Below are 22,963 nucleotides of genomic sequence, written 5' to 3'. Positions count from 1 at the left end.
TTTATAACATTTGTTTTAGCGTGATAATTCTTTATACTTGATTATTAAAAAAAAAATGAGTGCAATAATGGGAGAACTTTCATTTATTTTTTGTAATGTAGTCTTCAACTCTGTACCTCAAAAAAGATTTTATTTTAACTATACCTTAAAGTGATTTTTTACAATACTTTATTTTCTTGAGAAAAAATTTCAACACAACAATGTTTGGGGGGAAATTTGTTTTGTTACTGTTGTTTCTGAACATTAACATTTATAATGATACTAAAGTATTTTGTCATCACCTTTAAACTTTGCCCAAATTCTGTCCTAGGTTTTAACAACATAACCAAAGAAAAAAAACACATAAACACCTCAAAGGCAGCAGTTTGATAATACATCAACTTAAATATTAAAAAGCATCGGCATCAGTATCAGCATCGATATCGGCATCGGTATTGGGGATACTGGCCATGTAACTGCTTGGTACTGGATCGATACCAAAATTCCCAGTATCCCCCACCTCTAATTCCCACTGACCACCCCTACCCCCTCCTCTTTTTTTTTTCCTAATTGCTTTAATGTTGGAACAGTTGACATCTGCAAGATGGATTGGTTCAATGCTATTGGCAGACTCTAACCATAACCTGGATGAGACTATTGGTTAGGGACTGATGCAACATAATGAGAACGCCATCAGCCTCAATTACCATAGTCTTCATTTCTGATTAGCAAATGTTAACATGCTAACAAATGAAGATGATGAACATGTCCAATATGATATCCTGGAATGTCAGCATGGTTCCATTTTCTCTTTAGCATGCTGGCATTTGCATCCAGCTCTAAGCACCGCCGAGCCTGATGGCAGCTGCTAGAACGACATATGTTCTGACTACACAGCTGCATAGAAAGGATTTCAACCGTGACTTAGATTAGTTATTTCAATTAAGAGAAATGGTGGTGATCTCAGATTTTTTGTGAGGGGTTTTGGAGCCAGGGAGCAGGGCTATATCACACAGTACAAACCTCAGTCTTGATGGCTGAGTCAGAAAGTTAACATCATTAACTTCTGCAAGCACAAGAAACTGATGCAGAATTGTTTCAGTCCATATGACGTATTGGTGTGCTACTGCTATAATCAAATTTCCTCCCTCTGGAAGTCTTTGATTGTGCTATTTGTCATGATTAGGCAAACACTGGGTGACTCATCCCCTGTCCTCTAACTGGGTCTTACTACTGTATAGGTGGAGAGACTTGCTATTCTCGTATGTACTGAGTCAGAGAGCCTCGTATTCATCACATCAGAGATGGATGATGATTGGGTAAGGTTTAACCAGCTGATCAAAGATTAAAATCTAGCACATAAGAAAAAGGCCAGAAATGTGATAAAGTATCTGGAGTGGGATGCAAAAATGTTAAACTAACAGGGTTTCACTCCATTTCCTGCTCCTGCAAAGGTAGAGGAAGACACAAAGCACTGAGAGCACTGCATCAACACTAGCTGTTGCTATTAAGTTAGAATGCAATGACTAACACTCCTGCAGGTATCACCAGGGCACACTGTTTGTGTCATATAAATTAGAGTGCCTTTCACAGCTTGTGAACCACAAGGACACATTTGCTGACCTTGAATGGCCTAAGCCACCTTTCATTGTTTGACATTTCAGTCTGATATACCATCTCAAAGGAAACATCACAGTCTTATCTTTGCACAAAAGCAAGAAGTCACATTTACTCTTCTAAGAACTTAAAACTCTTCTCTCTAAAACCCCATCATCAGTGAATTCCCACTTTCCTCTGAAAACATGTTTGTGTTTTTCTCTGAACGAAACCGTCCATTACTTTCTTCTTATAAACCTTTCTTAAAACTGCTGCTCCTAACCCAGCTATCATCACGCCCCATCAGCAGTTAGGCTGAACTCAGTGAGCTGAAAGTCGACTCTTTTATTTAAGCAGTCTCAGGGGAGGGTCTGCAGAGAATATGATGGTGGTGGCATCAGCAGCGAAACTCATGGGAATTGAAAATGGAAATGAGGTATTTCCTGTGTGATGTCTTGTTGAGTTGGTATCACATCAGGGCTTGATGCTCTTCCTGGAAGAGAACCAGAGCTGCGTTTGTGTTCACCCTTTTAACAGAATTACGCTATTCCAGCCGATGCAGCATCATCTGATCCAATTTCAATGGATGAAACAGGCCTGCTTGACGTTGATGCTGATCCAGGATAAAAAAAAAAAATTAAAAAAAAAACCAACCCTGCCACGTCACTCAAAATACACGAGGGAATTTGAGAAAATCCAGACAGGCTTAGGCACTAATACCATCGGTACAGGAGCAGAGATTTTCTCTGAATATTAGAGCCCTCTTAGGACAGCATTAGTATTACCCGAGGAGAACTGCTGTTGCACTTTTATTGGGGGTGAACATTGGAGACCTATATTGAGAACAACTCTGGAGGGACATTTAAGGAGAAATTATTGATAAAATGTTCTTGTATTCCTATATTTTGAATGAATGGAAGAGTTATGTCAAGTTGAGAGCTAACAGACCAGTATGAGGGCGGAAGTTCCTTTGATGACACAACGCTGGCTGGCAAAGATAAGCATTGAGAAGTCCAATAAAGTGAGAAGCATGACATTTTTTGTTGTTGTTGTTGTTGATTTCTTACAGAGAAGGATCTCTGAATCCTTTCACTTGAAACTCCTTAAATTTCACTTTTTACATGCCAGGAATATGAAGCCTATTTAATTTTTTAAAAATCTGATCTTCATTCATTTGCATTCAACAGTAAGGTACACCTTGGTAAGAGTCACATCTCTTCGACAGTGGGTGATGGTGCGCATGTGAAACAGTGTCTTCATCCAAACATGACAAATTCTAGGAAACATGTCACTGCCAACAGTACCGAATGGATAGTACTTGTTGCAAAGCTTAAATTGCCTCTGAATTGGACAAGATTCTCAATATCAGTGGTTTGGGGACCTGGAGTTGTTTCCTTGTATGTTTTCTTGTAATGTTGGTCTACAGGTTGTCCTGATTCTGCAGGTGCAGACTGGGTTATTGAAGCTGCCATACATGCTTGTCATCTTTATGGTCAGTATACGGAGCAGTAAAATAGTCACATGTTGACTCTAGCATTCTGTAACTGCATTTTCATTACACCTAGAAATCAGTGATGATTGCTCTAAGACTGCAAGGGAAGCTCAGCTTCCCCTAAAATGTCCCCCAAAAAAGTGGTGATATGTACTTCTGTGTGTACATTTCATTGACAAAATTTGCGCTAGAATTCCTTCATCTTTTGTTCAGAATCAGCTCCTATCACAGGTAACTGGCTCCACCTCCTTCTCATTCATCCCCGCAGCGTCTCGGCACTTCAACACAGTCGGACGCTAGGCATCTACTGACTTCAGCGGGGAAGCATAGAGTGGGTTGGTCCACTTTGGAAACTGGACGGTTATTGGATAAACGCTGCGCTTTGTCCCGCCCATCGGACGCTCAGCGTCTCTGGGGGTCTATGAGGCAGTGGGCTGGCCTGGACGCTGGGCTTCTGCATGATGATTGGATGATCTGTCTGAGGCTGAATCCCTTTTTGATTGACAGTGTAATGAGTCAGTCAGCAATCTTGAAGTATAAGCCTCAACCGGAGCATCTTCTGTAGAGAGGAGCTTCTCCTGTTTAAAGCGGCTCAAGTCTTACACCCGCAACACAATGGGCTAAGGCCGTTTAAGCAGTCTAGCTCTGCTGGCCAATGAGAGAAAACACTGTGGCACCCTGGTACGACAGGGTCACAGATCATTTTCTTAAAAAAAGGAATGGAGGGTAGAATTCAATAGAAAAATGAATAATTAATGAATGATAAATGAATAAACAAATTTATGGTGTAGGCCACAAAAAAATGAGCTTCCCCTCCTTGACTGACCAGCAGCCACCACTGGTAGAATTGCATGAAACATAAATATCCCGAAAAATAAATGTTAATGAAAACACAGCATTTTGGAAAAATCTCTCAAATTATGACAAAAAGTTGTAACGCTCTCTTGAGTTTTTTTTTTTTTTTTTTTTTAGAAGTTTCTAAATTAAACTTTATCACAAAAACATGTCATGTTGTCATAACAATGCACCTCCCTGACCTCCTGGTACATGTCTACTGCCACACATATGGACTCAAGCGTATTTTGACAGCTCTGCTGTTATTTATGTGTTCAGTGCAGATGTTTGTGTTTTTGACCATCAGTAGTGAAGGCATCAGGATGCCTGTGAGCGGGTCAGAGAGCAGCAGGAGGGGGGGGGGTGTGTGAGTGCAAGAGTGAGTGTACGTGAGCTGGAGATGATGATTTTCATTGTGTGTTTTGTTCCTGCCTGTTTTGAGTTAGTGTGACCACAGCCAACAGTTTGACCAATGAATAAAAACACTAATGTTCACGAATCAGCATTATCATAAATGCAGCTTCCAGACGGACGTTACGTTTTACTTTACTCAAGATGTGCGCAGTTCTAGCCATAATGGAAACACCTGCAAGGCGCAATTGTTCTTGACTGAAACTTCAGAAATATCACTTTTATTTTGCGAAAAAGTGTAATAAAAAAGCAGCTTGTGATATACTTGAGTATTGAAGCACAGTGGGGTTGCTCGTGATTACCGACCATTTCGCGTTGGGCATATTATCTTTGCTGTTCTTTAATGTTATGTTGTAACAGCGAGATATCCACTTACCACCCAGAGCTGCACAACACAACTGACACCTTTGAATCTCAGGATTTCAGCTCTCTGTTGTGAATACGTTATTGTTTCCTTGCTTCTCTGTGACATATATCTTTAAATGCATCAGACACAAAGTGATGTTTCCTGGGCTCTTAATGACCTATCTGCATTATTGTATGTCATTTTATGGACCAGATAACTCAGAGAACCACTTTATGTTTTTTTTTTTTCTTTGTAGGTAAAATAGCCGTTTACATCTCTTCAGAAATACAGGTTAAAAAAAGTCCCATTTAATCTTTTGTAAAACGAAGCAGTTAGCTTGCTCCACGGTGTAGTATTGCCAGTTTCACTAATTGTAGTAGGAAGAAAGTGCTTTACAAATGCTCCCACTCAACTCGTAACTACAATAATTGTATAGATGTGACTGATGACCTCGGGTTTGGGCTGAGTGGGAGCTGAACAAACATGGAAAAAGAAATGGTTTCACAACCAAACACCAATACCATAAGCTGATATTATAGACAGAAGTTTCATTTTAAGTAAAGAGTAAAACGTGTAAGCTAAACATAGCAACTGAGAGGAAAACCTGCAGTTGTCAGAGAGAAGCTTAAGTCTCTTAAACAGAGACTGAGAGAAGGAGAAGAGGCAGTGGTAAACATACCTATCCAAACAAACAAGCCTCAAACTCTACCAGCTTGATATTTAGCGCTTGTCAGTCAAAACAGCAAGGACACACATCTTTTCCCAGAATGCCTTGCAACTCAGACAAACACATCCTCCTTTACCCCTGTGTATATATCTGAGTGAAAGGCAGAGTGATGGGAGCGAAACCTCCCCCCAATCAAAGTGCTAACACACAGAAATAGTGGAATACGAGTGTCTGCTTCTCTGCACACACACACACACACACACACACACACACACACACACACACACACACACACATACACACACAGCTGTCACACTCAGTCAAGGTAAATATTCAATCCATAAATTAAATTCAGCTTCCCCTGACAGGTAAAGCTGATACTTTCCTGTTTCTGTGTTGATACAACCCAGGGTTACATCCTGTGTTAAAACGCCTCTCTGTGTGAATCTCACTCCTCAGTTTTGCTCCACTATGTCAGTACACGTCTGTGTGTGTGTCTGCGTGTGTGTGATTTCCTATTCAGTATATGAGCAGGGATTATCCTTGTTGGCCTTGTCATGTGTGTGCTGGGTCGAGGCAGACGGCCCCCACATGCCAAGCTCGGATGTTCTGTGTCACTCTTCCCTGACACGCTGACATTTCCCGCGCCGCCGTCTTTGTGCTGCTCTCATCACCGTGACAGCGGACTTACAGATCGCCAAAAAAATCCCTCAGCAGTATCAATTTGCTCAGCCAGCTCACGGCGAACGGGGGGATAAGACACACTCAAGGCGTACACTTACACACGTGCTGACTTCCTGGAACGTGCAGTGGAGTGTACGACACACACAAACACCCAGCTGGAGAGGGCGAAAGATGCAGGCGCCAAATTGGCTGGAGTGATAAAACCCTCAGAAAGAAAAGATTGAAAAGTTCTGAGAGTGACTTTTGTGCAGAGTGGACTGTGATTTACATCCCTCTGATTATATTATCCCGTCTAAAAGGAAGACGGATATCAAGCCTGTGAATGGGAGAACATGGCAGCTGTGAAGATGCATTGACATGCAGAGAGCATTTCTCATTATCTTTTTCAATATTGATCAGGCATCAAAGGAGAGTCCAGAAAGCATGCAGCTTCATCCACTGTCTATCATGTGCTGGAGGCAGGGCGTGATGCATTAATAATCTCCCCTGGACATACGGGCTGTTGTTGTCATGAATAGTTTAAGAGCCTCATGACTAACTCTAAAAATCAGTGTTCAGACTCAGCCCATTGACATTAATTTGATTCTTATAGACAAAGAGACGTCCTTCTGTATAATTGCATACAAATTATCCATATAGAAGGCTTATATGCTTTGTAAGCATCTGTAAGCATCTGTTCTGTAAAGATAGAATCAGGAATAAAACTCTGGTTTGTGAGGCTCTCTTTGTTCAGGAGAACACACACAAAAGGGCAGCAGTTCAGTTTTAATGGGTGATAAACAGTAATTAAAACTTCTCTCTTTAAGCAATGTTTGACTCTTTATTGACTTTCATATTTCTGTGTATTTCTAATAATGGCAACCACTTAAAGATGAAGCATTCACAACTTTCAAAACGAGTTGTCTTTTTGTTCAAGTGCAGATAGAAATGGGTTCAAGGTGAAAACATCACAATGAACTTTTTTTCTTTACTCTTTCTTTGCTTTGCAGTGGTGCTTCATTCAAACTGCACAATTACACTATGTGAATCAAATAATATTTCAATACCTGGTTTTAAAGTTTTAGTGTTTTGGGCAGATGAAAAGAATAAATCAATAAATAATGGAATGGAAAAAAACAATAGAAAACCAAGTCTTTTTGGCTAGCACGGGTGAATTTACATCTGAATTTCAATCAATGCACAATGTCCCCTTTTCAAATGAAAAGGTGATTTTTCCACCCTCAGATTTATACCTGTTTCTTTGAAACAAAATTGGATCTAAATTTAGTCTGAGATAATAACTTTATTCTTGGAGTTTGCTCAGCCTCACAGTGATGCTTTTTAGATGTCCAGGAGCTTTGGGGAGCAGGAACTGCCAGCTGAACATTTCTGATTGGTGGAAATCTGCAGTGTTTTTATTTTACCCTGCTAAAAAGCCGTCTTCTTTGAACCTGATACTGTGAATGGGTCTCTGTCAGTTCTCCAGTTTTAAGAGTGACCCTCTAAACTGGATACCTTCAGCTGAATGTGTCAGTGGATAATGAGTTCACAACAGTTGAGCTGTTGAAACAGAAGACGACCTCTTGAATGTATCCTGGTCCAGTTATATGTATGTGTCAAAAAATCCTCTTCAGTTCAGCATTTAATGCTAATCTACAACAGTCTGAGGAGAATGCATGCTACAGAAAGTCTTCAATCAACAATCGTTGATGCTCTACACATTATTCCTCGACCATTTACAAAGTATAATAAACATCAACTGCAACTTTACAAAAAACATCCAGATCATTATTGTAGATGGCAAACAACCCAGCTTTGAATCATTAAGTATTTGTTATCCATCCCAATTAATATTTATTGATGCTTTACAAAGTACTGATAATTAATTAATTAATTAATCAAAAATCATAACCTTCAGTTTCAACTTTATAATGACCATTCAATTAATGTTTATAGACTCTTTATAAAGTATTTACAAACCATAAACAAATATCTGGTCCATGTATCTCTGTGATGTCTATAGATAATTTATAAAGTATCTCAAAGGTTTATAAATCATTTGGTCATCATTGACAAACATTTCAGAAAGTGTATTAAATGTTTCAATGTGTGCATTAATAAACTGTTCATATAGCATCAATTTTAGCATTACAAACCACTAGCAAATATTAACTATGATTTCAATGTTTCTTAAAAGTAAACAACATTTAACTAATGGTTGATTAACCATTCACTTTTGAATGGCCTTTGTCATCATATTGCTGTCCTCTACTGGTTGAGTGGTGTGTTGCTATGAACTTTTTTTTTCTTTCTCCAGACATCACTGCCTTGATGTACATAATCTACCAGGGGTTTCAGCCCTTGGTGGAAATTCAGACAAAGCTCAACAGGGACCATGTAGTTCCTTGACCTTCTGCTTTAAAAATACCTCTTAAAGGATTTATAGACCATTATCAGCAAAACTGACTGTTTTCACATATCAATTTTTAATGCCTTAAACCACTGTAAGGAGTTATGTAGCAGACGTTTAATTTTACAATGTAGAAACAGTCTGCCTTGTTTTTATCAACAGAACATACTCAGGATAAATGTCACGTTGATGGATAAGATTTGTTGCCATGGATAACTTTCTACACATGGATCTGAAACTACCATGATTTAGAGACTAAGAAAAACTGGTCAAGTTTAGACTTCACAAATGAAAGTGACAGGTGAGGAGGAATCACCTTGAAAATGTGATAAGCTTTTACCTCAAAAATGCTGCAAAGGCCAAAGCAGTTTCAACAATATGGGGTTCATTTTTTTTAAACAATAAAATTGTTCAGGAGTCAGGAAATTCATTATGCATAACGTTAAGATGTACATGAACTGAATGTTCTGAATGAACTTTGAAAAAGTCAACCAACATTGTTCATTACTGTTCGATGAACTTTTTGATTGTACTCAATAGTTGTTGGATGTGGCACATTACAGTGGTTATGGGCCTTAATGGGTAATTAGCACTCTCCTTTATCTAATTGAATAATGCTTTATTTGACATTATCGCTTTCTGTAGTAACTAAGTGGCACAGGCTCTGGTTCCACTACGGCTTCAGCTGCTTCCAGAACAGCTGACAGCATCTATTCTGCAGTTAATGCGGCGTACTGAGGAGCTGCAGTAAAGATAATGTAAGGGTTGTAAAAGTGCTAAAGCTAATTAGCTTGTTGGCAGAGGAGCACCAGGTGTAGGTGCAGGTTGAGATGGAGGACAGACAGGCAGAACGATGGAGGAGACTGTAAAATATTGAGTAAAGTAATGAGCTGTGGGCCAGAGGAGAAAAAAAGGAAAACTCATAAGGTTAAGAGGGCCATGTAACCTGATGCCAAGTATCAGACGAGAGGAGGAAAGAACATGTGCATCTTCTGCACAAATATTGATTAGCCTCTGATACATACTGTCAAGGAGAGAGATCAAGCTCCAGTGGACTATTAATCCTCATCCTGCTCCATCACACTTTGTAATGCAGTCCATCGCTCCGGTAAAGCCTTGCCTTGAAATGCTGTGGAGAAAATATGAGTGATTAATAAGGATGCATTATTTACAGCTTTGCACATACATTACACATACTGCAGTTTCTTTTTATTCTTTTCTCCCCTGTCTCTGAAAAAATAAATAATCCAAGATTGTTTTCAGATTTCCCCAAAAGCCTCATTATCTCCACTTGCACAGCTCTTACATGTGTTCTTATGACAACATCTGTTGTTGGTAACCCTGGATGGTGGCAGCCGGGGTGATTAAAGCAGATAAATTCTGCTTATGTCATGATTAAATCGGAATTAATCAATTTCCCTGTATTCACAATTAATCATCTGACTGTGTGCAGTCTGAAAGGAGTCTCCTGTAAAGACAGGCTGACAGTTATTACTTTGCACTCTGCTGCCATCAGCTCTTCAGGATCTTTTAAACATCTTTGAAAACACTGTTTACAGGGTATTCGTCATGATTTTCAATTTCAAATATTAGTAAGTTTATTTTCAAAAATTGTGGGGAAATACTTTCTAACTCACTTTTTAGTGTCCACACCTGAAGAGCTCACAAAGAGGTGGTGAATGAGTCACTACTGTCAGACCTTCATTTGCTGTAGCTCCAGTCAGAGAGCAGGGACCAGAAACAAAGAGTACTGGAGAAACCAAAACGTAACAAGTGTGATTATTTTTTCAACTTATAAACCTTTCACGGAATATCTTTTTTTTTATTATTATTTTTGTTTTTTTTTTGTTTTTTCCAAAATTCACTAAAGCAGTAGTCCCCAACCTTTTTGGCACAACAGACCAGTTTAATGTCAGACAATATTTTCACAGACCGTCTAATCTTCTGTCTTCACACTGGCTCTTTTACCCTGCCTAAAAAAACTTTGTAAAAAAAATTGTTTTGTGTCCATTTTGCTAGCTTTTTTTTTTTTTTTTTTTTTTTGGGGGGGGGGGGGGGGGGGGGGGGGGGGGGGGGGGGGGGGGGGGGGGGGGGGGGGGGTGGCATCACAAATGAGTCATACACAGGCTTGACAAAGAGAATCTGGTCATTTTTCAAAGTGAAACATGGTTCAGAATCAGACAATAAATCAAACGGAAATAATGTAAGTTCAGTATTTTTTATGTGCGGCCCGGTACCAACTGACCCACGGACTGGCACCAGTCCACTGCCCGGGGGTCAGGGACCACTGCACTGAAGCGTCTGGGCTTCATAACACACCTATAACTCCACACATTTATCCAGCTGTGAAGATCAATAGAGAACTCATCAATAAATCATTTCTGTGATTCTCAAATAGAAGTATTTCTCATTAATGGTCACAACATGCTGTGGAGCTCTGATTTTGTCATTTTAAGTGAACTGACAGCACGGCACGAGGCTATCTAAAATGATACCAACACGTACGATACTAACACGTTTTTTTTTTTTTTTATAAGCCATTTAGTGGCCATAAGTTAAGTGTAAGACAAACATACTTTATGACAATGGTCAAAATAACTGACTTTATTTTTTGAAACAATTAAAAATTTCATGAAACAAATTAAGAGGTTTTCAAATAACCTCTGTCAAGAGAATACTACTAAGTTGTTATAAGTAGTGATGGGAAGTCCAGTTATTTTGAGTGAGCCGGTTCTTTTGGCACGGCTTCCAAAGATGAGCCGACTCTTTTGGGTCCAGAACGGCTCCTGATTTGTTATCATTAGCCTCAAGTTTCCGCCTAACCCAGCAAATATGAATGTTTTGTGCAGATATAAATCTTTTTTTTAAATTCACTGTTTTCATGAGAACCCTTATAATTGCCCAGTTTTGTGCCATTTTTTTCTGTTACAAAAGCAGGCATTCTTACTTTTGTTTAGTGTATTTCTAACGTTTTGTGCACAAAAACAAATGAGCAGTGGCAGGCTTGGGAATTTTTTTTTTTTTTTTTGAGGAAGCCAAACAAGACAAAGCCTCTAATCTGTATGTCTTTTAGGAAGTGGGGTACATAAAATACTATGTTGCAGCTTGTGTATCACTATTTCACAAAATGGAATGACCTGTTTGGAGCCCAGAGAGCGCTCATTTTACTTACACACGCTTGTTATGTAACCGACACTTTGAACACCCACACGCCCTTTCACTCTCCCACCCTCAGTCACTCATTCACACACGTTCATTGTCCTCTTGACTTAACATAGATATCTTATTAATTTACTCAACCGCCTGCTAAAATGCACAACCGACCACTTCATGCACACTGCTAATGTGCTAATCTCCCTGATTTCATTCAGTGGCTTGATGATGACGATACTGTGATTTGATTGGTTTAAGGCCAGGACACAGTCTTGACCAATCACAGGTGAGCAGTGTTATGACCGCAGCCTCATCTGATTGGTTAATCATTCTTGTTTTTTTTTTCACCAAGGGACGCCAAAACAGTGTGGCCTCCTTGCGGAAAACAGTTTGCAATATCAAATTTTCACCACTCATTCGCCACATAACATATGAGGGCGCTGTTTCTCATCGTAAAATGCTCAACAAGTAGAGGAGAGAAATAAGGAAGAGATGATAGTGACAAAACACGGAAGAATTATCAAGACTGTTAAAAGGAGCATTTTCATTGAATCACAGCTACAGTCTGAAAAAAGAGAGGAAGCATGGCTTCCCTTGGCCTCCGGGAAGAAACGCCACTGCAACTGAGCAAAAATAAGCGGATCTAGATGCTGCTTTGTTTGTGATGGTTACACATATGTCACTCGCACATACATTTTTTTGCAACACAACACTCTCCACCTCACCGCTGTCTGCTGTCTGACCCACTGAGTGGGGACAAGACGCCACACCTGACTAAGTGTCCCCCTCTCTGATACTATCGACCTTACAGCCTCATCTTTTGAGCATGACACATCACTAGGTATGAGGGCTTATAATCACTTCTAAGAACTGTTAAAGACTTAATAAATGTGCCCATGATGCATTATAAGTGGTGGATTCATAGAAAGTAGCACGTTCTGTGAAGTTGTTCCAGAGTCCTTCACCTGCCACACGCTGCTTTCTACTCAACATAGAGTGTTTTAATTATTGAAGTGTAAAGCTTAAAACATTAAAATGTTTTTCTCAAGTTGTTTCAAGGTTAAAGTATTGATTATTTTTACACTTAAGCAACCTTGAGTGTTGATTTTGTGTTATGCCTGTTTTAAAACTCTTCTTTTTATGTCTCATTGTGGCCACAGCAGTCGTGTTAATAGTTTAGAAAATAAGTGTGGCCGTTGAATTAAAAATTCCCATGAGCATTTGGAAGTCATACGTTTTGTAATCACGTAAATACCAGAGTGTTAGGCTGAGTTTATGCTTGTAATGCGTGACACAAAATGTGTGTGAAAAAAGACAGCACATCACGTCTGTACATATCACGGAGAGGGTCTCTCCTCACTAATGCTTTGTTTGTACCAGATGGTTGTAGCAGCACCTGTTTAACCATTTGAACATTTACAAAGCCTTTACTCCAGAGATAACCTAATGAGGGTTAAATGAAGCGTCATCTGGCCCATCCACCAGGACTGGAGCTATCTGAGCAGTTTTGTGTCAAAGTCTTTGCAGAGATCAGGCTCAGGCTGATTTCACATAATTCTCCAGTATGTGACTTAATTTAGCTCCATGAGCCTGTCTCTATTGTAAAGACTTAATGACCCACTAAAGACTGAAAGCATGCCCCAGAAATATGTGATTATTATAAGAAAGAGCTAAATAACAGGACATGCGTCATGGGGTGATCATGTTGATAATTTCAAGTGGGTATTGAAATATTATAATTACGACTGCGTGATTAGATGGACAAAAACACTGCAGGTATCCAAGTAAAGGTCATGTGTTCTGTTTTGTGGAGTCTACAGCTTTTTCATGCACAGTCAAATTTTTCATAAACCATATCTAACCGTTCACCCAAATGTGAGCAGCCAGAGAAAACCCTCATGGTTTATTAGTGAATCTGTCAGAGCTGCATTACTCAACATTATGGTGTGTAGGGACTAACCTCAATATTTAAATTATTCATCTTAACAAATTGTATCCATGTCATTTGAAAGGATATTAAGCTCAGAAACATAGCTCAGCTTCAATTCCCCTTGTCTACATTGGTAATGAGAGTTCTTGTAAAGTGGAGCAGCCGTATGGAAAGTGGCACGGCGGAAAATGTGACCCCTGATCCAACAAGAGAAAGCGTTTTAATCACAAATCACTTAAGAGAAGTAAGGGAAAAGGCCCCCTTTGTGTTGCCAGGTTTAATCACTTTTCACTCACAGCGGCCGTGCTTTGAATAGCAGGAGAGTACAGTCTGACTTCCACGTCCCACTGGCTTTCATTGAATGACCCGACCAGGCTCTGCTGCCAGGGATCAGAGCAGAGGAAACAAGCAGGAAAGGGGATGATAAATGACTCATTTGGGGGTGAAGAGTAACTGACCGCGAGGACACAGTGAGCTTTGATGTGGTCTTCATTTTGATTATACGCTGCATTAAAAGAGCATCCCCAGTGAGCATGAGTAAGGAATCGAACCTTGGAATTGTGTCAAAATCAGGTCTTGACACTTAAAGGGGCTGTGAGGAGTTTGAAAGTGCTCTTTCAAAAGTCTCCTTTCTAGAAATATGCCTGATCTTGATCCACACTTTAAAATGAGATTATCAACGCCAATATTGCTGGTTACAAGTTATTTTAAATTGTCACTTCTTAGCTTCCTGATCAGGCTGACCAGGACTGGACTGATTCACGGCACGTCTAGGTCTCCATGGTGACACTACGCCCACTGACAAAGTTGAGAAGAGAGAAGAGATAAAAAACAGAGATCTATGTTGTCCTCTGCTAAAAACGATCTCTATGATTAATTTTGTAGTGATGGTAGACACCAGAGCCTATCAGACAGAAAAAGGACAGAAGAGCAGAAGAAAGCTGAATGGGAGAGTGACACAGCTATTTAGCCTTTAGCTCATGTTGTATCACTCTATAACACAGAGGCTAAACTGTTTGTGCTAATGTTCATTCCAACCCACAGTCAGCAGTTATTCTGCAGTGGTCTTTTCAAACTTGAGAGTCTATCAATAAATGAAGAGTGAGGTTACGTTAGCTCTGCTTGGTAGATGACTGGCAGGATATAACCAGGATTTACTAACATTAAACATTACAGACATGTCTTAAAGCACCGGGCTGCCAGCTGTGCTAAATATAAACAGCTACTAAACTACTTACAAACTGACAGTGTTTACTTGTTGACACGTTAGCCTACAGATACGTTGGAGCACATTTGCTTGATGTAACATTTCAAACTGTATTGCTACGTAACTGTACTAATAAGTCCCTTACCTTGGCTATGGAATGCAGTAAAAAGTCGTATTGAACCAAGAAAATTTGTTTTGATCCTATTTCCATTTAATTCCAAAACAAACACAAGTCTCACTAAAAGTAATTTACGACAGTGTGCAGAGACTCCAGACCAGGAGGTGACGAGGGAACGCAATTAAAACACATCCTTCTCAGGACCAAATTTCTCAACCAACCAAAAGCACTATAATGCCATCAACAAGTCAGAAAACCCATTTTTGTTCAAGAAATCTGACAACTTGTTTACCTTAATGGTGGAACAACGTCAGACCACCCGGCCTATGTCTACATGTATAGATTTTTCTTCCTATCTATTTAAAAAAAGGGGTTTTTGAAAAGCTCTCGGCCCCCACAGCAATGCATACACAATTAAAAACACCCACAAGAGCATGCCAGGCCAATAGGTGGTGATAACATGTAATCAGTCTGTCACATCAAACCTAATGGAAGAATACTGAGATTGTGCACATTGAGCCTTCTCTTGTGAGCTTGTGAGCGAGCAGCATTTATGAACAGTGTTATTTAAATGATGAACTGAGTGAATAAGAAAATCATGAGACTTAAAGCACTGATGTAATAAAGCATCCCTGTAAACATGTAAATAAATATAACAGTGCTGGTGACTTGCTGCCATTGCACATGCGCTGAACATTTAAACAACTGCTTTGCACAGGTCGAGGCAATGCCAAGTGGTCCCCATTTAAACATAAATTAATTAGTTTAAAATCTCAGTCTTCCAATACTTCTTCATATGCTCAGCTTTTGATGGGACATCAGGCAAAACACATAAAAATATGTTTTCAGTAATATCAACATGTATGTGAAGTGGTCTATGATTGCATTAAGCCAAGGACATTTCCAGCAGTAGTTTAAATTCAGGCTGTGCAAACACATAAATTCAAAGTATTTGTATCTATATGCTAAACAACAGAACCAGGGCACATTATGAGCTGAGTACTTTTGACAAAAGGTTTTAGACACATCATAGAAGGTATGTTTTAGAAAGAAGAAAACAACACTGTTCATTGTTACTCTAGTGGTTGAAGTCCAAGCAAAGCATCCTTAGATAACCCTTAGTGCCTCACCTTTTGAGTATGACACATCACTAGGTATGAGGGCTTATAATCACTTCTAAGAACTGTTAAAAGACTTTATAAATGTGTCCATGATGGTGGATTCATAGAAAGCAACACGTTCTGTGAAGTTGTTTCAGAGTCCTTCACCCGCCACATGCTGCTCTCTATTCAACATAGAGTATTCTATGTATTGATGTGTAAAGCTAAAAAATAATCTGTTAAGTCCACAACTACTCACTAAGCTCTGCTTTCACCAAGCAGTTCAGTTCAGTTCATCTCGGTACAACATGCATTTTTTTGAATTACCTTGGACTAAGACTGGGACAGGTCCAAGGGGCAACATCCAGTTAGTAAAGATGAAGCCTAAGAGGAAATGCTAAAAGTCGTTGTTTGTAGAGAATCCACTTGAGGCTGGCTGCAGAAAGACTGGAAGTCACATACACACCCAGCCATAAAAACAGACTTTTAAAGCGGGCTGGTTCAAAAAACGGCTTGGGTCTAAAACGCTGATTTCACTATCGACACACACTGTACAGTGAGTGAATTTTTTTCTATCTCTGTGGTTTAGAAGTTATTAGTATCTTTGATTTTCTAATCAGAGGCACAGCTTCGGTCACCGCTGGGCGCCCTGTAGCTGCTCAAAGTAAAACGTCATAGTGAATGTGGCTGCGCCTGCGATTCGGCTTCATTTCACGGTTTCATGGACAGACAAGTGACGTGGCGGATGCTTCGTCCATGTTTTATACAGTCTATGGAAAGGCCCCTAAATTACTGACCTGTCCCATCCCTCTTTTTGATAACCTTTTGTCGGGGTGCTAGACATACCAATGTGACCACCAGAAGGTGGAGCTATAAACACTGCAGTCCGTCGATTGGTCGAAATAATTGTCACTTCCCGTGTGACAGCAGTAAAAAAGAACAACACATAACCTTGCCATGTTTTAATCTCCTGTCAACTTCGTGAAGATAACTTTCCGTTTGGAAAACGAAATCACAAAACAGAGTCCCATCGTCACGTTTTTCTTCTACATTAGATTTAATAGTGGGGTACACTGTGTCGGACTGCTTCGTTTTCAAGCTATTAAGTAGCTGACGCAGCTATCAGCGTCTGGGTTACACACCACCTACTGAGAGGGCACAGTTGGCTGTGGAAACGCAAACAGGATCAGGCGTTACTATCTATACAGGACCACTTGGTGGAAACAGGGCTATAGTTATCTAAGAGTGGTCTCCAACTCTACTCTCCACATTTCTTGTCGTCCTTCAGCTGTTGTATCACCAAAGACATATACCCCCAAAGAAATTTTAATACACATTTATTTGCTTGATTTTGCAGCGGGCAAATATTTTCAATAAGAAAGACCAGTTCTCAAAAATGTTGCCGTTTCAAGTGATAGATATCTGTAGCTGCCTAAACTTTGTTTTGATGCCTGATTTTCTCAGTATTAAAGCCCCTGTGAGGAGCTCCCCTGTGGACTAAACAGTACAAGTGCTAGCTCTTTGCTGGTATTGTTAGCTGCATAAAAATATGTGTTTTGATTTAACTGGTTTTGTTAACAGACAAAAGTGTCTCTTATTGGGAATCTTTGCTGTAGACAATAGGAACAAAGGCTGATTTAGTTACATGATTAGAGCAATGAAAGATCTGTTTAAAAAAGAGCATCAGACTTGTTGCTGTGAGTCTTGTTAAAAAATGAAGATTTGATCAGACCTGGATAGATATTGGAAAGACCAATTTAGTGAAGCATTTCAGTTTGAAATGAGAAGTAACAGTAAAAGTCTTAACTCTTATTTTTGCTTTTTCCCCCAATATCAAGGAAGGTTAACTTTTCTGCATCTTATCAAGGCTGAATGTTTGATGTTTTCAAAGGTGAATGATGAGTACAAGCACTCAAAAGCTCACTTACTAGAAGAGGGTTCCTGTAATAAATTCTTTTCAACTGATGAAGTCATTAAACTCATCTTAGCTCTGGTTCAACTACATCTAATAAATGTGTCCTTTGTTAATTTATCTAGTTAAACAAGGACAGAAAAACATAGCAGTATGTTTTCAGCAAGGTCATACGAAAGCATGAGGAAAGAGTGCTGCGAAGGGCAAATGAAGGAATGGAGAAATGCAGCTGCATGAACAAATGGCATAGATGACAGACACTTAATAAGAGGCTGGATTTGAGAAATGGTGGCAGGTGGACGACGGGAATAAATGAGAGGGTGAATGAGAGGAATAAATGAGAGCAGGGATAGAGCTGTTCTCTGCTGCTCCTCGACCAATCACAGAGGTTTTTCAGTCTCTGCAGGTTTTCAGGGGTGGAAGGCAGGGATGGTGACACACAGGAGAATAGAGAACACAGGGGCACACACATACACAGACACACAGACACACAGACACACAGACACACACACACACACACACACACACACACACACACACACACACATCTACATTTTGCCTTAAGAGAGGAGACAGGTGTAGGAACAGCAAGAGGCCAAATCAGCCGAGCTGTTATCAGTGTTTTCAACCAAACCACACCCCTTCTCCCCTAACACCCCCTCATCCTTTCTACCTACAACACACACACGCACACACACACACACACACACACAAACACACAAACACACACACACACACACACACACACACACACACACACACACACACAAACACACAAACACACACACACACACACACACACACACACACACACACACACACACACACACACACACATAGCTGTAGAAAAACAGGTGTAGACAGCAAGAAATTGAGTCTACAGGGTCGTTTCTGTGACGTATATCGCTGCTTCCATAATCTCTAACCTTCTGTTAACAACACTTCCACCAACACACACATAGAAACACACTGCCACACACACATTCTCACACTTTTTTTGGCAGGGGCTGCCCTACCTTCACACTCCTGGGTCTCTGGCCCAATTTGAACAGTATCAGTGAGCGATGGTGGCCCACTGGTGCCAGAGGACCTGGGTGGAAAAAAGCTGATTCATTTTTCTCAACTTTCGCTAAAGCTAACTTCTCTCCAATGAGAGTTCAGAAAACATTCTGCAACTTAGCCTTTTTAGTTTGTATCCAGGGAAAACAACAACAACACAAGAAGTGTCTCAGTGTTATCTCAATCCCTGCACAGTTTTGTTTTAAGATCTATGAAAAGGACTTTAAAGTTAACTTGGATTTGATACCAAAAAAAAATATTAGTTTATTCTGCTGCTTGATGTTTGTGCAAAACAAACCGCTTGTTGGCTCAAGATGATAAAAGGAGGATATCAAACATTTTACAAACTGGGATAACTTGTCCAGAGTGCAACTACTTAGAGTTAAAGCAACATTTTCAAGCCTGTGTGCCCCTGAGAAGATATCTAACATCTTCAACAACCCTGCTAGTATGAAACGGAAAATACTTGCAGACATTACATTGAGTAACAGAGGCAAGATGTATAGTCAAAAAGCGTAGCAAGCTTTATATTACTAAAGACAATTTTCACATATTGAAATATTAATTCTTTTTATTTCTACTTAAAGCTAATGATGCTAATTATCACTACTGAATCCTGTCTTTCCTGCTAACAAGTTCTTTGACAGTAGGTGATGCTAATCTGCTAGCTGGAAGCTGAGGCATTGTACATAATATCTTGTCGGTGAGGAGAAACCTTTTTGTTTGTTTGTTTGTTAGTTATTATTATTATTATTATTATTATTATTATTATTATTATTATTATTATTATTATTATTATTTATGAATGTATTTATTTTTTTCATATCATTTAACTGTTTATTTATTAGCTTTTTTTTGGGGGGGGGGGGTTAATCCTTACATGGTAAACTTCTTGTTCGCCTTCACATTCTGAGCAAAGTGTAATATAAACCAAACTGTTCTCATAATTGGCAATGCACCACGTCTTGCAGCAACCAGATGTGTGGGATGTAAACAACAGACATGGCAATACTCAGGTAGATTAATTCGAGGCAGAAAATGTGGATGCTACATATGAACTCATGGGAAATTATTTTTCTCTTCTACTGCCAACGCAGACAGATATGGACCTGAGCATCTGTCTGACTAGTTCTCATGTATTTCAGCAGGTTTTTACGTTAAATCCGAATATAGAATTTATCTGCCATCACCAATTTTGACAAATATGTTTTTTACAGAAGAATAGACGTAACGCATCAGTCAGATGTGAGGCTTTTGAACTTGTGTTTAGAACTGTCCCGAGGGCTGTGTCAACCCTTCTCCTACTGTTCATGTGCGCAGTGCATCTTGTGACGTTACTTTTCTTTTTGAGTTTGTGCACACCAGGTTAAAAACGATAGAAGTAGCAACAGATAAATGTCAGGATTATTATTATTATTTTTTTCTTACAATAATTTATATGTAATATGCATTTAGTTTTTTTGTTTTGTTTGTTTGTTTTTTTGTTTTTTTTTGGGGGGGGAGTTATTTTATTGTATTTTTTTTAGTACAATACAATTAAAAAAGGAAATACGACACAAACACACTTATAAATGAACAGACAAACACGGATCAGACAAAAACAGTACAAAGGGATATATTGAAAAAAATAAGCAAAAGGTAAACAGAAATTTTGTATATAACTGACAGTCTTCTAGTACAACCTAAACACCCTGTGTACTGAGTCTCTTAAAGGAAGGTGCATGGTTGCAACAAAGTGAGTTTCAGCTTACGTCAGCTTTGTCCAAGTAGGCAATAAATGGGTCCCAAATTGCTTAAAATTTAGATAAATGTAGGTTTAACACATCACTACATAGGTGGCCAAAATTCTGACACACCAGACAAATTAAGTATCTTAAGTCATTTTTGTTTGGTCTGTCTGTTTTTGGATTGAGTATAGTCCAAGAGCAGGGGGTCACCGTTGCGCAGCACTGTTATGTTTGTGGTCATGGGCTGAGAAGTTTGAGAATCCCTGGTCTAAACAAAGACAGAATATACAGAGGAGTGCTTACAATGCTTAATTTATCAAGCATTTTGAAGTTTCTTAAAAGCTGAGTAGAGGGTGTGTATTTCTGATCATCAAGGGTGACTTCGCCATACCCTGGCCCCAAATTCTAGAAACTAAAGGCACCATCCCTTATGTAGTGTATTTAAAACCTTTCCATGTTTGGAATCTCTGTCTGCATCTAATCTGTCATTACATGGATTCCCTGTCTGAACATGACACAGCTTTGAGATAATCCCCTGTTTGTGTTTTGTGCATTTATTGATTATCAGAGATGTTTCATCCTAATGTGTGTCCATCAAATAACACTTGTTGTCCATTCCCTCCATATGGCAGAGTTTCCAGGAATAATGATAAATCTAATTCACTTCTATTTATGCTCTCTGTGAGATTAACTGTGCTTATACCTTAAACATCATAGTAATACAACAGATTTGATGACTGTTTTTTTCATTCTACTACATCATGAGTACATGGCAGAAGTCTTCCTTTAACTGTAGTTCCCATCATAGTGTCACACATCTATCATCTATCCATCTCACTGTTTCATCTCACTGCCGTGATTGCTGCGTCTTCTCAGTTCTCCTGAGAGTAAGAACAGAATAATGTTCCAGGAGTCCTCTCCAGTGACGTCCCACAGGAAGAAGATTTTTCTCTGAGGCTATTCTCAGACACTCTCTAACACACCCAGCGTCGCTGTACTCTTCTCCTCCTCCCCACTCTTGTCTTTTTTCTCCTCCATTTTACATTTCCTGCTCTCAACTCCCTGCCTGAAGGTAAACACTAACCAGAGTGGTAGTAGAAGTGTCACCTGAGGACACGGTCTTTCACTGTCTGCAGCCACATTGAGCTCATCCATCCTGAGCTCTCACTGCACCATCAGCCTAATGCTCTCATTAGTGCCGTCTCCACTGTAAAGGAGAGGTTCCCGCCTCATGGACACTGTGGCTGCATGAGCTTTTTAACAGGGGTGATGTAACTGATAGCAATTTACATATAAAATACACTGGAGACATGTGGGGGCTGTGTTGAGGCAACATCAACATTTTGATCTTGTTTCCCTTGCAAATTCCCTTAATGTAGCGTAAACAAGATTAGCATACGTTTTGTGTGTTGGTCAGTGGGGACAGCACGCCTCTACAGCCCTGTGAAAGTATTGTAAAGTGTTTTCTGCTTACCCCATTTCTGCAGCATTCACCAAAATCAAACAGAACTCAGCATCCATCTCTTCTCCGGCTTTGCACACAGATCATTTAGCCCTGACGGCACCAGACAAAGCCTTATGTCTTGATGTTGGACTCAGTCCAGGAGCCGTAGCCGTTGTGGGGTTGGAGCCGAGCCCGTAACACTCAGTGGTGATGATGGTGAACAGCTGGACCCGGCAGCCAGAGATGCCGCAGATGAAATTATTGATAGCTTAATGGCTGAATTTCAGTTCACATTTGGGCAGTGCTGTGCTACATAATGTTGACTGGGGATAATTATTTTATCACAGGGATTGAAAAGTGGGACTTTTTAATTTTCACAAGGCTCAATGAGTGGATCAAGAAGGTACTGGGTAGAGCTTTCATGTGAGGAATCCTTGTCAAATGAAGGTTTTTATCACCTCGTCAAGGTGTTAATAAAATTCTATGGCACATTTTTTTTTTTTTAAGTTTCTGTCCAGCTAAAGAAATGACTCATCTGCATCTACGATAGAATAAAATTTCCTTAATGGATAATTTTAAGGTAAAAACCTGGTGAAAAAATAAATAAATAAATAAAAGAAATGCAAATTGGGCTTGTTTCCAGAGGCCAGTTCAATATAGAATATATAAAAGTCTGTGCTCAGTTAGTGCATTTTCCAAGAGTCAGAAGTTAAAAGTTGGTGCGGTTACCAAAATAAGCAATCCATATCCTCCTACTTTTTTTAGCACCCTTCTGTTTAGCAGTGGTGTGTGGGTCAATCCAAATATTGATAAACTGATACCAAGTTGGTTTTAAAATTGATCAACACTTCAGGAGATGGATACTTAAGTTTCAGTTTCTCTTCTCTACGACCGTTACTCTCACTTCTACTACTT

The 22,963-nt window shown here is 39.6% G+C and overlaps 1 protein-coding gene and 1 long non-coding RNA gene across 2 annotated transcripts in view; one reads left to right on the top strand and one right to left on the bottom strand.

Annotated features, from left to right (window-relative positions):
- The window catches only part of LOC141798031 (calsyntenin-2-like), a 398,473-nt gene that overhangs the window by 196,295 nt on the left and 179,215 nt on the right, over positions 1-22,963 (top strand). The gene's annotated exons all lie outside the window — the stretch shown is intronic.
- LOC141798032 (uncharacterized) overlaps positions 8,589-22,963 on the bottom strand; it is an 80,587-nt gene continuing 66,212 nt past the window's right edge. Inside the window, exons 2-3 of the long non-coding RNA XR_012599122.1 lie at positions 9,424-9,527; positions 8,589-9,288 (exon numbers count right to left, since the gene is read on the bottom strand). This is a non-coding gene — a long non-coding RNA (uncharacterized LOC141798032). The remainder of the gene's footprint in view (positions 9,289-9,423; positions 9,528-22,963) is intronic.

The sequence above is a fragment of the Halichoeres trimaculatus genome, unplaced genomic scaffold (genome assembly GCF_033239565.1).
Source record: "Halichoeres trimaculatus isolate MK-OKI-2021-1 unplaced genomic scaffold, fHalTri1.1 fHalTri1_scaffold_9, whole genome shotgun sequence".
Lineage (NCBI taxonomy): Eukaryota > Metazoa > Chordata > Actinopteri > Labriformes > Labridae > Halichoeres > Halichoeres trimaculatus.
This window is presented reverse-complemented; position numbering and strand designations above follow the sequence as displayed.